The sequence below is a fragment of the Poecilia reticulata genome, chromosome 16 (genome assembly GCF_904066995.2).
Source record: "Poecilia reticulata chromosome 16, P_reticulata-male-v2, whole genome shotgun sequence".
Classification (NCBI taxonomy): Eukaryota; Metazoa; Chordata; class Actinopteri; order Cyprinodontiformes; family Poeciliidae; genus Poecilia; species Poecilia reticulata.
This window is the reverse complement of record NC_088845.1, coordinates 14,529,308-14,545,403: the sequence shown is the minus strand read 5'-3', so window position 1 is coordinate 14,545,403 and position 16,096 is coordinate 14,529,308.

Below are 16,096 nucleotides of genomic sequence, written 5' to 3'. Positions count from 1 at the left end.
GAACACAGATGCTTGGTGCTCAATGCAGATGCTGCATTTTTTAATTTAATACCATCAGATTCCGATTTTTTTTTTTTTACAATCCTAATTCTTAAAAATGTCATTTTTAAAGAGAAAACCAACAAATTAAAGCTGATGTACTTTGAAGTACAAAATGGTGCATGCTGCAGAAGTCATTTGAGAGTATTGCCATGGATTGTTAATTGCCAAATATGTTTTGTTTTTGGGAGGGGGTGCGGGGGGTAAAAAACGACAACAAAACATTTGGCACAGCTCTGTCCATTGCACAGTTGGTCCTCTATGTTTGTCTTTTTAAGTCCTCCAGAGCGCTTTCGAGGAGAGATTTCCATGCTTGAGCTAATCTCAAAACCCAGAACCAAATCTGGAATGTGGCAAGTGACTGGTTGTCTGTCAGGAGAGATCCTGCTCCCTCTACCTCAACAACCTAATCAGCCAACCGTGACCTCCTCTGCCTCACTGGGACACCCACATAAGCCAACAGTTTCTCCCACATCCTCTGTGCACTTCCCTCCAAACAGTGTAATCCCAGTTTATAGGAGGGATGAGAGACGCAACACCAGTCATAAAATGGGACTCACAGCCTCCTCCAGCTCTTCTGTTGTTTTTCCCACTTGGTCCGTTAGTGTCTTGTGTTTTTAGCTGCATGAAATAAGACAACATTTGCAGTTCTGCCAGGGTCATTGAAGCCGCAGGACTTGAATACAGTGGATCTAAAGAGCCTCTGCACAACACTACTGAAGTACGTGAATTTTATGAAGTAATACAATGAAACCAAGATAAGTCACTTCAGAACATTTTTCCACTTTGATCAAAGCTCAAACAACTCTCAAAAAGTAAACAGAAATCATTAAGAGATTAAATAACTAAGTTTCTAAAATTATGTCGCTGCCTAAATTTGCGCAACCTTAAATTATTACTTTGCAGAAAAACCTTTTACATTTTATTGCAGCTCCCAGTCTGGATTTACAAGTTGGACTAATCTTGATTTAGCACTATTTTACATTTTTATTAGTAAAAGTAATTTTCCATCTTGCACAGGTTTCTCCTGCACACAGCCCTCTTCCTGTGCCTGGATTCAAATATTTGCTCTGGCTTGGATTTTAAGGAGAAGCATTTCAGTTTTTAGCTGAATAATAATGTTTCTTTTTCCTCCCTATGTGCCGCTGTTGACTGGCTTTTGGAACTGCTCATAATTTCTTCTGACATGTTTAAGGACTCTCTTCCAGCTGAAGACAAGCATCCCCATACCATGATACTGCCATCACCATGCTTCACTGTGGGAGAAGTGTTTTTTAATTTTTTTGGTAACGTGTAGTATTGTTTTCTTTGTCACACAAAGCTTTTGGAGTTGTGACTAAAACATGGCCTGACATTACGATCCAGACAGGAATTAGAATTTGTCAGAAATTTCTGCAGCTCATCTGAGGCGTCTTCCTTGACCAGGTTTCCTCTTCTCTTTTTTCTCTCTCTCTCTCTTTTTTTTAGGTACATCCAGTTTTTGATAAGTGACTGGCTTCCATTATAGACTTAATGATTTGGAATATCTTTTCTGTCCTTCTTCTGACTGACACCTTTTGACCATGAGATCCCACATGTGAGCCATGCATTTTCGATGTGATGCAACTTAGAAAATGTCAAAATGTCAGGAAAAGTGTTTTAAGGCTGATGAACTTCACAGTATGTACTGACTCCAGTTTAGAATGAGTATAAGTGTGGCGGATAAGAGGATGTGTCACATTTGTTTAATTTTAAACTCTCCCCTATAAAATTCTGCTTGTTTTAGGTTGAGTGGTGTATGCTATATTTACTTTACATACTCTTTTATTTGCACAAAATACTGGACTTTTTCTAAAAAGTAAAAAGCAGGCCATGCTCATTCTAGTCCAACTTTATAAAGGAACCTGAAATTGTTAGCCGCAGTAAAGTCAAAAGGTGTTTTCCCTCTTCGCTGTGTCTGCGTGTTAGGAAAGTGCTCTATACGTTTGGTCCGAAGCTACTCTGCTGGGCTTTATCCGATTTAGAAAAGCTGAAGAGCATTAATTATTGGAGGTAGCTAGTCAACTGTCTAAGAAGTTTGCTGCAGGTGGATGAAACGAGTATCTTTTCGCTAAAGAGATTTGGATAAAATGTCCAAAGCCTGAATAAAATGTGTTTTATGATTGAACAAAAGCAGCATTTCACTTTTGTGAGTGCAGCATTGCGGTACCTCATTTGGCAAGAATTCTTTCTCACTGCTGAAGTCTGTTTCTGAAAAGCAGATATAGATACAAAGTAAGAAGCCCTGCAGAGATGCTGATTACCTGCACCGAGAGCTTTGACGCATCTGTTCCCCCAGGTCTCTGCATACGCTTACATGATGCTCACATTCACATGGCCCCTCAAAACTGCAGTATTTATTTCTTCTGTCCATCCCACACAACTCAAGCATGGCTCACTTTTTCTCACCTCCTCACATTCATCCTGTCATCAGTGTAAAATACTTCACCCCTGCAGACAGAGACAGATGGAGGAGGCAGCAGCAGCAGCAGCCTCCTGCTCAGCGACTGTGATTTATGCCGCTGTAGCAACAGACCCACACTTACACACCGCTATGCATGCATCCACGCTTAATGCATGTAAGTGCGCATCAGCGGCTGCGTGCATAACGACGCTAAGACCTGCCAGTGGCACCCGGCTGAATGCATGACAGCACCTGTCTGGTGCCAGAGTTAAATGCCACGGCTCAAGAGCTTCTTTAAAAGGACGCGTGCGTCTTTGAAGCAGCAGGATCTGACATCATTTGTCCCTTTCTATGACAGGTAAAGTGGAACAGGCAGTGAGCAAATTTCTCTTGCTTCGTCCACCCGATAGATCAGCGAAGCTGCAGTCTGTGGCAGCTCTTTACCGCTACAGTGGAAGAGCAGCTTCACTTTCTGCTCAATGTCACACAAATAAACTCAATTCTTAAGGTGGATAATGAGCAGCCTGTCCTGCAGAAGCAAAGTCGGTGCACTGAGGGTTGTGTTGGTATGATGAGGTCTGGGCCTCAGAGCCATTACTGTGTTGCAACAAGGACGTGGTTACTGCACATTTAGCAACCCTTATTGAGCAAGGTCATTGCATCAAAGCCTCCCTCTTGCTCACATGCAACCTTTTACTGTAGATTCTGTGGTTTGGGTGGATGGGAGAAAGGGAGGAGCACAAATCAGATTGTGATGGTGGAAACAGAGGGTGGAAAGAAGCAGTCAGATGGTGGAAGACAGGTTGGAAACGGGAGAGGAGGGTTGATGATGTTGGGTGGAGCATGGAGAAAATAAGCAGGGCAGAGCAGTGCTAGAGACAGCGGGGGGAATCGTTTATCCAGGAGCCCAGGTAAGGGTGACCTGTTTGTCTCTGTCGGCCTCTGTTACTCCCCTGATGTCTCTATAATAGGCCTTTAAGGCAGGTAGACACGGCGGCAAAATGAAGCGACCTGCAGCAACAGAGGTGCTCAGGTGCACTTTGGTTTCATTTCATCCTGATAAGTTAGGAGAAATCCCAGAAATATCATCTAATCAAACGCGGCGAATTATTTTTAGCATTTAAAAGAAGAAAGGCTGCTGCAGACATATTTTACAAACTGGTGCACATTTTGATTCATCTGTATTTATTTGGTGTTAAATGTCTTTCTGCAAAGCTCCATGTGACGACTTTGGCTTTGACTCGATGCTGTGCTGAACTGCATGTCTGTTTATTTTTTCCATCTTGAATTATGACTACATGAATAAATTGTGTCAATAAGATATCGGGCTTGTATTATGACATGCAGCAGAAATTTATTACTGTTGTGGCTAATGACAGATTTTTTTTAAGCTCTAGATCTGCGGATTCTGATTTTATCCAACTTTAATCTCTCTTCATTTTGCTGTAGGAAAGAAGTTGTCATGTTTGTTCACTGGTGATGGAGGTCGGAGAAGGACGGAAGCCTGGAGAGCCAAGAGCATGGAGGTGGAAAAGGGGTGGAGGTGGGTTGGTGCCGCTGTGGATGAAGGTCCTTATAAAGGGGAGCTTGATCGGTGATTGGCGAAGACGGGCATGGTCCGATGGTGATAGGCTGACAGTAGATGACGTGGCGATTGGATGATGCAGGTGAGGCTGGAGAGTCTTCCAATTTGAATTTATGCCTCAGGTTCATATCAAACTCGTCTGTATGGCTATCTTTACTCACCCCCAAAAACAGAAACATCCTGTCCAGAAGTGATGCTGAAAACTATTCCAGGCATTTGTTACTTCAAGACTGGATTTGTCATGATCTTTGGTTTGTGGTCAGCTTTATTTCTGTATTTCATATATATTTATATTAACCACTTTGCTCCCCATTTTTTTTTGTTTGTTTGTTTTTTAGTCATTTCTTCCATGTCCTTATTTAAACTTAAATTTCTCAGGAGTTGTCATTACTTATTTGTACTAAAATAAGATGTTTTGTCACGCCATGAGAGGTGGAAGTCAGTGTTACCCAGCTCTGCTGCTAAATGTATTTCAATAACATTTTCAATGAAAGACACATGGTGACAAAGATTACATTTTAATATCTTTAGCATCTTATATTTCCATCAAAAACTGTGTGTTTTCTCAACAGTAAGTAGAAAGTACTGGACTCTAAAATGATGAAACAGGGCAGTAACACCTTCACCTCTGAATGAACATGCCTCCAAAGAAAATATAGATTCTCATATTTCTTTATGCTTGCTCCGTCTTCAACACCTTGAATATACTGAAAATAGTTTACACTCGGTGATTACACTCGGTGATTTACACTGAAGATTTTGTCAGTGTGACCTGTTAGTGTAGAAGAAGTATGGTGTGTTCACTGAAATGGAAAAAAACAAAACAAAATCGTTGCCAGTCAATCATAAAATCTCTGATTTCATTCACCAGATAATTTTTCAGTAAACATCAACTTTCCTTTTGACTTGGATTAATTTATATTCTGGCATACGCACAACTTTCATGCCTCTGTTTTAATTAGTTATATCTGTGCTGAAACTCATATCCACTCATTATTCACCTTGTTACTACCGGAGCTCATAAAGGACAAATAAAACTGACTTTTGACATTTACACCCACCAGTTTTTCCTACATGCGTAAAGGAGGCGAGTGAGTGGGACGAATTCAGTTTTATGTGTAGCTTATGCTAATAAATTTGATCACACTGGGCTAGTTAAAATAAACTACATACAGAGGAAAAAGCAGCTTTTCTACAAGCTTTAAAGATTCGTGAATAATGGTTAAAGCTTATTTATAAGCATTTTGTGTCCTTTTCTTTTTAAAAATAAATAGGTTTTTGGATTTTAATAGGATCTTCTGTATGTTTTTAGTAGAGTATGTAAACTAAAATTAGATGTACTTTATTTGTGGTTAAAAATTTTACTTTAATAATAAAGCAACAACAACAAAAACAATACAATTTCCAATAATCCCAAAGCAGCTCATATACATAGCAAATTAAATGTGATATTCATAAACATCTTCCTGACACACATTCTGTTTTTAATGTTGTCCACAAATTTTCCACAATGTTGAACTGAGGATCCTTGTCCTGCTATAATAAATAACTCTGTATAGGTTTTGACCTCTGCTACTTTAGGATCAGGGGTGAAAGTAGTTTTAAATTCTTGGGGGTACTATGACAAAAAATAAATATATATATATATATATATATATATATATATATATATATATATATATATATATATATATATATATATATATATATATATATTCCGCGATCGACATATTGCAGCCATGCTCTAGCAAAGCACGAACAGTTCAGAAACGATATGAAATAGGAAAAAAGTTATTTGTTAACTGATTAAGTCATGTTTTAGATTGTTCTTGAAAACTAATCAGTCACGGCTGATTAGTGGGTGCTCTCACGGCTGCACAGTGAACCCATTGATTTTTTTTTACAGCAGACAGTCACTCTCTTCTCTTGCAGGTACTGCGTACCCCCGCTAAATCTTTTAGGGGTAAGCAGGACCCTGCCGTACCCCCCTACTTTCACCCCTGTTTAGGATCAAACAAAATTGGCCCAGATTTTGAGAAACCAACAAGGAACCACTAAATTTTAAGTCCATATCAAAGAAAAATATTTAAAATAAACACGAACTGAGAGTCTGCCAACTAATAATGTGAAATCTATACTTTTATTCAACCAGAATGGTAATGTCCATGAGGCAAGTAGTTAAAAAAGAGCACGTCAAAAATCATTTATACCATTTTCAGTGATTAGTGGTGAAGGCTTTTTCTGCATAATGGTTTTCAAATCTTTTTATGATTGCTGACAAGATTTTGCTTGATTCCCAGTATTGTTTTTAACTTTTTATTTTATGCATTTATCACCAGGTATTTGTGGTTGGAAGGCCTCGTCTTTCAGATTCAACTCTCTGGTTTGTTGACTCCAAAAATATTAAATTATTTCTGATTAAAAAACCCCCAAAACAAACAAAATCCTGTTGATAAAATTAAACGATAACTTTAAACCAAAATCTGCCCGGGGTATGAATAATTTTGGGCTGTACGTGATTGCTGACTTTCTATTTATTTACTCCTATTTGGGTTTGAGAAAATTCACAACAAATTCAAACTGGTGCAGCCAGTGAGTCTCTTAATGACTAAGGTTGCATAATTTCATGCATTTCACCCTGGAGAAAGACAAACAAATATTAGATGTAAAATTTAATTATAAACTGGCATGAGTAGGCAGCATACTTTAGAAAGATGAGCTACATTTCTAGCTTCTTCTTCAGGGTCGATATTCTTCCAGCAGAAGACAACATTTTGACCGAAGTGTTTCCATTCAAAACACACAACTTTAAAAATAAAAGATTGGGCTTGTTTTTCATATAAACCTTTTAAAAAAAGAGAAAACTAACGAAGAGACGGTGAGGTCCAGGCTTTATTTTGTGTGGACTGCTCCTAAGGGTTCCCTGCCTCATTATTGTTGCTGTTTGTTGAGCAGCATTCACATTGCTAGTGACTAATATGTCACCTAACATGACATATGTCAGAAATCCCACCGGCATTGTGAAGCAAACTGGAAAAAAATAAAATAAAATAAAAACCCTCTCAATGTATGCAGCTGTACAGCAATTCCTGAGAGGCTTTGTAGCCCTCAGTGAGTCCACAGAACAGTTTTGGTCTATAGAGCACCTGTCGAGATATTTCTGCAGACTGAGTATTGGATAAACCAATTGCTAGATTGCCATGACTTTTTCCGTCTCCAGGGGATGAATCCAATTGACCTTTAATATTACCGGGATTTTCTGCTTCTTCCTCAAGCAAAAGTTTGCACTTTCTGTGACAAACACAAAGTATTTGGAAAAAAAAGTTTCATTTCCTGTAGCCTTCACTGACTTTGGTGAGACAAAACCTTTTGCTCTGGTGAAACCAAAATGCTCGAACACTTTACTGAAAATACAAAAGGACACGTTTAGCATGACTAATGTTTTTCCACATCCACATTCAGGATGTCATTAGCTCAGCTGCATGTTTTCCTCGCATGTTGTTGCAGCTTTTCTTTCTCTGCCCGCAGCTTGACTATCACTATTTTCACTAAGTTGTTACCCATGGTGCAAATTGCATTTGCCAGAGCTGCAGGACAGAGTTTGAAGTCTTATTCATTTTTAAAGGCATATGTGCAAGTGGATGTAACAACTGAAAGAAAATCGTTCAAAGAGTTATGTTGTGCAGCAATAGGCAGTCTTGTTTTGACTAGGAATAACTGTAATAATTGCTTGGGGAAATTAGTAATTTAGATCAAAATTACCAAGTCGGGGGAATACTCGATTATTGAGAAAATAGTCAAATAATTTAGTCTGTTATTGTTGATAAATAACTGCCTGAAAAAGATTAAGATTTAAAATAATAAATTATGGCGTAACTCTAACACAGTCATTATTTAAATATAATAAGTACAGATACTCTCAAATAACAAAATAATTTATTAGCACAGGAAAACAACTTTACGATCAACAAACGCACAACTAAAATTACTGAAGTAAAAACAGTAGAAATGTACAACTTTACAAATATTCTGAAAATAACACTTATAAGACTAAATGTTATAGTCAAGGCTGAACAGGAACTTTAGTTAGACTTATGTTTCGTGTAGACTACTGGTGTTCAACTCAAGTTCTTTCTTCATTCAAAATTGATCCAAATGGTGAGATTAAATTTTCTGCATTGTCATCAAAAGCAAAGACCTGCTAATCATTTATTGATTTAAGGTACTTATAATGAAACAGAGACTCATTGCAAACAAAAAAAGCCCAGAGGGCTGGAAATGAAATCCCTACTCTGGACTCTTCTTCTGCCCCCATCTTTGCCAAACCTGTGCATGTAAATGGGCGTTCAGACTCTGCAGCTCGTCCTGTTTCCTGTTTTCTGAGCGCCTCCTGTGCCGCGCGTAGCAGGCTTGCAATAACTGACGATGTTCATGATGAGCTGTAACAACAGAACCTGCGTGTTCATACTATGTGTATACGGTATTCATGCCGAGTCTTGAGTGTATTTTTGTTGGGCCTGTTGCGTAATGACAGTATAAATACTGGGGGTGCCCTGGTGCTTTTGTCAAAAGACGATGTTTCCGATGCTAACAGTGGTGCACATAAAATGGCCATTAGCTCCAGCTGTGGGTGGTGGGGTTCTGTCATTTTGCCAATTAGATTCTGTGAGGTAGTTTCACAACCCTGGAGGGGTTTTGCTCAAAAATGAAAAGTACACAAAGAGCAGCAGCGTAGCGTCTCTTTTAAAAATGCGACTTGAACCTTTGCTTGAGTGTTACATCGGTATTGAAAGTCTGTGGTGAGCTGGATGTGAGTCGCACACGGGCAACAAAAACAGATTTGGGTCGCATTCGCCTGCTGTGTGAGCGCAGCGTTTAGTCTCAGCTCTGAAACAAAGTTTCTGAAACAGGACACGTGCAGAAACTATTTTCTAGAGCTTAACCCATAAAGACACCAAATGATTTCATCAGGTTATTTCTATCAAGCCTCTGTGTTTAAATTTAGATGTGTCTTTGCGTTATTATGATGCTTTGTGTTCTTGTTTTGGGGGATATTTTGTGATTTTTAATGTCTGATTTCTGGCTCTTTATTTACCTGTAAAGGATTTTGAATAATGGCATAAACTCACCTTACTTTCTCAAAATTTAAATGCCCTGGTTTTCTATTGATTTAATAAAAACCTAACCTTTCCCCACAGTATTTCCCCGCGCTTTGGGTTTACTGTTTTCCAGAAAAAGAGACTAAGTTCATGAGATGAAGCGTCAATGTCAGCATTTCAGCACCATTGAATTTTATGTCCCCATTACGTATGATGGCAGATATTGTCTTTCACTGTCCAGTATTAATCACTGATGTAGGTAAAACAAGAAGATATTCCCTTTTGTCTGTGAAAAACTTTTTTTCCCTAAGAATGAAAGAGTTGGTGCCTTTTCTTCCCAGCTGTAAGATGTTGCACCATTGTTCCACAGTCACATAGGACAAATGCACAGTAGAGTAAAAATGTCAACAGTTCATGACAAATGAACTCATGAAACCTACCAGAGCTTGGTGACTCAGTGTAAGAGTATTCAACGGTAGACTTTTTTCCTTAAGGCAGTAGCTGTAGATCTTGCAGAAATCTGAAACAAAGATATGTCAGGCAGCCGTCGCTATTTGATTTGCCCCTCTGCTTTCATCCTCTTTCCATTTTTGCTCATCATCCCCTCCACATGACACAGTAATGACAGCCTCCTGTTCACTTGCTGCAAATTTACCTCAGAGACAATCCATTTTATTACTTTAATTTGGAAATAAAACACAGAGTGGCGGCAACGCTGGAAATGAGATGGAGAGAAAGGCGAAGGAAGAAAAGGAGCAAAGCTTGGCCTAGAGCTATGGAAAGTTGTAATAGATGTTATGTGAGCAGCAGGAAAATAAGAACATGTAGGCGTTTATGTGGCATTAAGACTTTGGCGCTCATTAACATAAGCCCTTTCAGCTTTAGGTTTCTGAAAGCCGCATTGTTCTTGCAGAAATTGGGCTTCCAAACAATGAACATAGATAAACAACTCAGTGTAAGAACAGAATGTACATCTGTGGAACAGAAATACTAATAGCAGATGGACCAACACAAAGTATTAAATAGAAGAAAATTTATGCATGGTTTTGAGTATTTGTTTCCAAATGAAAATCAGAAACGTGAAGCTTATTCCCCGTTATTGTAATGCAACTAAATAAAATCCAATTCAACCAATTGTTGGTTGAATTAAAATCCGACAAAGTTCAGCTGTGGAAAGGCCATTTATTTGCACTTTTCAGCTCTACTGATCTAAGATATATCACTTAACCCAATAGAAACGGCCTAGGAAACTAAAGTTCAATACATACGAAAAAAATAAAAGTCTGGAAAAGTGCAGCTGCAGCTGTTGGCTAACAGGAACTAAGTGACAGGTGGGCTTGGGAAAATTAAAGGATGATTCTGCTTTAACAAATAGGTCGACTGGTCCCTGACTGTTACCCCGAACTGTCACTGGAAAGACGGTCACCAGCTGCCATTTTTCTGCCCGTTTCCCAGACTTCTGTCAGCTTTGAGAAACCTGTCAGCAAGGCCTGCATGGGAGTCAGACAGAGGCTAGCAGAAATATGAAAGGAAACATGCCAGGTCCTCGTTTCCTCTAAAGTTAGAAAGTTTTCCAGATGCAGCAGAAACTTCAACGTGTAATTTGTTACATTTATTCCAACCGAAGCACAAACACATTTTATAGCCCTGCGAGTGCAGTGCTGCTCAGGTGTTTTCTTCCAGAGGCAATCTGTAAAGTCCACTTGTCGCAAGCGGACAATACTGACGATATTTGCATATTTACAATCAGTGACGGTATCTAAAGGGGGAAGACACAGATCCTGTTCATCCATTCATTCATTTCATTAACTCAGTGCGGCAGAGTGCCGTTGATTCACAAAACATATATTCACACAACCTAATGCACATCTCATCAGACTGATGTCATTGGCTTATGGTTGCAGTAGTATGAGCAAGTAATTGTTTTCTTTCTTTAAGACTTGCAGAAACCACAACTAATCCCAGAATTATTCATATTGGACTTAAATTTTTTTTTTACATCTAGCAACGAATGTTTTTCTTTCCTAATATCTAAACCTTTTCCAAGTTTACTTTGAGAATTGAATGCTTATTGGAAACACAAGTCAGCCAGCACAACAAACAGGAAGTCCTTGCCAGGTGGCTACATTTCAACTTCTGAAATATCTTACACTAAATATGTAAAGCTATCAGATGATATTCACTCTGAACGTTTCTCCAGGCTCGAAGAGAAACAAACAGCCAAGTTAGCTGCGGGTTAGGATCAGTAAACAGATCCTGCTCTCCAGCTGAAGCAAACAAAACGTGATTTTTATTGGGTGTTTGTGTTGCCTGGGACAGAAACCGCCACAATTATGGCAAATACAATATACATGCGTGCTGGCTATTGATCTTAAAAACTGGATGACTCTGCCACATATTGTTGGTCGTCACAGGGACAGCATATGAGCCGTGGAACAATGGTGTGCTGTTCGTGCAGCCTGTGAGGCATCTTTTGTTTTACGATAATGTGGGGCTTTGTCCTCGCAGCCTCTGACGTATATTTGGCTTTATAGTAATGTTGTCTAATGAAGCTTCTTTACAATAAGGCGGGGCATTATTCCTGCAGCCATCTATTTAATGCCGTTCTCTGGAGCTCACAAGAAACATAATGCCGCTGTTTGATTGCACATCCTTCAGGGGAATGTAATTCAACCTTTGTAGATCAATAAAATCTATTGTATTCCAATGCATTCCACTTTCTATTCTAATCCATACCCTCCCATTTACAGACATATGGGCATGTTGACTGCAATTCCCGTTACGTAATTAATAGTCATGGCGGGGCAATTAAAATTTGGAGACTTTATGGGCCTGCTGATTAAGGTATTTAAAGCTCGAGGAACCCAAGGCTCTTCCTTTTCTGCAAGTTTCTACATTTCTTCTTGTTTGTTCTTGTTTGCCTTTTTGTCTCCTCCACCCCCCCAGCAAACGCGTTCTCATATAAAAAATAAGCGCTGCCTTTTGTGTGCGACGTGAAAGTGTGTACAAAGCGTTGAAACGGCTTTAACACTTATCCTTGACTTATCCTTTACCCGCACGCAATTAATTACAGCCTGGAACTGCAGCCCTGGGATCAGCTGCCGCTGCAATCAAAACACGAGTGTGCATGGAAAGCCGAGCGACTCGGGGAGCGTCGCCGTGTCCCAAGCTGAGACCCCGGCACCAGCAACCGTCGGCAGCGGCAGTCATTATCGCATGAAAGCAGCAGTCTCCAACTTTATTCGGGAGGGAGTGTGTGTGTTCATGGGCCCACAGTAATCCACATTCACATTGTTAATTGGTTCAATTAGTTCTCTCTGATACTGTATGAATTTTTCCACTCTGCCTGTCCCCAGATAAAGTCCAGTTAATGTATTACTGGGCAGAGGTTACAAATTGTGTTCCCAGTGGTAAGGCTTAATACACAGTGGATTTAAAGTCATTTATCTGGTTGAGTGGACTAAAAACTGTATCGCTGACACTGTAATGAGGGAACACAAGCAGCTTGGCCTCACTGTTTAGACTCATGGACAAGTTCACAATGAGAGTACAGCGCCTAGCAGCGGTATTTATTCACGCTGATTTTTATTGTTTTATTTTTTTTTCCAGAGGTCAGCAACCTTTAGGATCCAAATGGATCACTACAAAAAAGTTAAATGTCTCAAAATTGATTGCAGTTTATTTCCCCTTTTAGGTTTTAGAATAATTAAAAACCCAAAGGTGGAGCTCAGTTTTCCGGTCGAGCTACATTCCTACCTGCATCGATGGCCGCAAGCTTGTGGTCGTGACCTAAAGAACAAAATCAAGCTGCCAAAATGAGTTTTCTCCTCGGGGGGACTGGGCTCTCCCTTAGAGACGGGGTGAGAAGCTCGGTCATCCAGGGGGGACTCGGAGTAGAGCTGCTGCTCCTGCACATCGAGAGGAGTCAGTCGAGGTGACTCAGACATCTGGTTAGGATGCCTCCCTGGTGAGGCGTCGTTTATGATTTAAAACGGGGTCAACGTACAACATAAATTAACCTCATATTAAATGTGCCTTGTACTCTGGTGTTAATTTCCAGCTGGCTAGTAATAAAATAAATTTAAGAAACTTTAAAAGCAAAGTACAATTTTCCTTATACCATTTTGCATCTGTGTCTTTCAGAAAATCTCAATAAAATCCATCACAGTTTGTGGTCATAATGCGACAAACTGTACTGAAATGAAGAAGCCCATGAGGTGCGAGTACTTTTTCAAGGAACTTGAAACATACATATTTGTGTTGACTAAGTTGCCCTTTAATTTGATTAACATGCACTGCAAGTGTGCAACCTGTAATCCTTTATCCAATCAATGTCGGCATCTGGGCCGAGAGATCAAGTTAATGACACTTCAAACCTCCTGACATAATGGTCCCTCTCATTTTAAAGGCAGAGTAAAAGTTACTGCACGAGCAGGAAATGGGGAGCAGTCTAACAGCCACATGCGCGCACACACGCACACACACACACACACACACACACACACACACACGCACACACACACACACACGCACACACACACACACACACACACACACACACACACACACGCACACCCACCAGTTCGTCCTACAAATGAGGCAGTTGCATTACTGCCTGTCAAGTGAATGGAGAGCATGTATTGATCTGGAACAGAGGCTCATTCATCAGTGCAGTTAAGCAAAATACCATTAAGGGGGAATTAAAAATTATGTCCACACACAAGCACACATTTTTATTGTTGTCTTTTCCAAAATCAGGCCCAACCCCACACAGAAACAATCTTTGACTCTGCTTAGTGCCTCCATAAGCAGCAGTAGCCAAAAGCAGGTTAATAAATACATCAGCTGCACATAAATGAAGGAAAACCTCCAAAGTTTAAAGACTATGCACACATACTCATAATTTAAAGTTAAATTAATCATTTAAGCTCCTACTATTTGAATGAGGAAAACATTTTATGCACATGCAAGTGGTTGTAAATAAATTAATAAGTAATTATCAAAGCAGCAAAAAGCTTGGTCGCTCTCTCAAGTTGACCGTCTCTGATGTTAAGGCGGGAGATTTCTGCTGATGCCAGTAGATGTTTGAGTACGATGGGAACGAAATCAAGCAGCCAAAAAGAGTTAGAACTCCGAGTTCCTGTGATTTACAGTAGGTGCAGTTCTGATAACACATGTATGGGTTAGTCTTTCATAGTTTGGCTCTTTTTCTTCAGCTAATCATGCTTTAGTTGATTAGTCACTTATTTTCCAAGGGGGCTGATACTTTTACTTTTTACTTGCAGAACAGGCAGCAAGTATGCTAAAATAAATAGGGATCAAAAAACATACCCGAGCAGTCGCTCAGTTGTACTGCATGAGAGTTTATTCAAGTGTTTACCAGGATGTTATTTTACGTTCACTATTCTGGTTTTTCCCAAGGTGCACTATAATTATTTCAGATTACTTTAGCCTTTTTTAAATTCTCACCACTGCTAACTTATTTTACTGTGATAATTGTTATTTTGACAAGGTAACTTTTTTTTAAATGTATGAATGTCCAAAGAAAAGCATCTTTTTTAAAGGTTAACTTTTTTGGTCTTTTATTCTCACTGTTGGGTTACAAACAGGCTGATAAACACATCTCCTGTGTGGCAGATTTTTCATATTGAATTATTGCTAAAGAGTTTTTAGAACATGCCGTATTAATGATTCTCATCCAGTCGCATAGCCTCGTTCCCTTGCTTTCTCCTTTCTTACTCCTGTCACACTATTGCATATCTGCCTTATATTTTATTGGCGTAGGAAGACAAAATGCCACAGGGGGAAAAAAAACCTATTGTATCTTCTTTCTAAATATTTGGCATGAAAAGAGACTGCTACATATTTTTTGACATGTTCTACCACAGTAACTCAGGCGGGATGCATACTGCACACATACTAACTTGCCGTATAATTGACACACCTTCTGTTTTTAAAAGGATCTTTTGGCTTCAATTAAGCAGAATTATTTCCATAATTAAGAGAGCCCATCATCGGCCAAAGAAACCAGCCCTCAACCTATCGTTGAAGGGTGATGAATTCATCCATTCTCTCAACCTTTTTTTCCAGGCAAAAGCAGAGATTTTAAAAAAAGAGTCAGCAATCCTGACCAGCCAGTCTGCCAACTTGTTGTGTTTTCACAATGTTTCACCTCCACGTAGAAAATCTTGCCTATAATTTGCCTCTTGTTCAGTTCATTGCTTCTTTCCCGTTTTTTAAATCCAAAATATTTTCAGACATTTGCCTTGAAGTTTGTTAGTGGTGCATAACACTGTCTTTTTACGCTGCTTGTGAAATTGACGATGGCAACATGGGAAAAAGATGTTTTTAAAAGGATCAACTTAAGGGTTTTATTAATCAGTAGGAATAAAATTGATTCAAATAGATTTCTTTTTAAACCCAGCCCCATTATCAGTCGTACAAGTATTGGGAGTGACAAGTGCTTATGTGGCCACTGGGGGGAAATATGACCCACCCCTGGGTTTATACGCAAGCCCCCAAATGAAATCCAGGGCCTCATATGTCCTTGTGCCATCTGGCAAAAAAACCCAAAACAAACAAACAAAAAACTGCTGCTTTCTCACTATTTTTCCACTACATGTTTAGTTCCAGTTTCTGATCTAAATCTGCTCCACAATAAAAATGCTGCTGACTGATGCAGCTCTGAAGAAGTTCAACTTTTTCCTCCACCAGCTCAGTTGTGGGGTTTTATGAATAAAGTCCTGCTAGCAGGGTGATTCCAGCTCCACGGGGTTAGAATGTATGATATTGTAGGAGGGGGAACATTTCCATATAATGAACACAGTACATCTTCTTTAGAAACCCTCATGAGGAGCGCAGATGAGGATAAAGAAGAAAGAAAGAAAGAAAGGAAGATCAAGGCAGATTTCAAGAACGAGAGTGCAATGAAGAAGGAGGAGGAATGAGAGA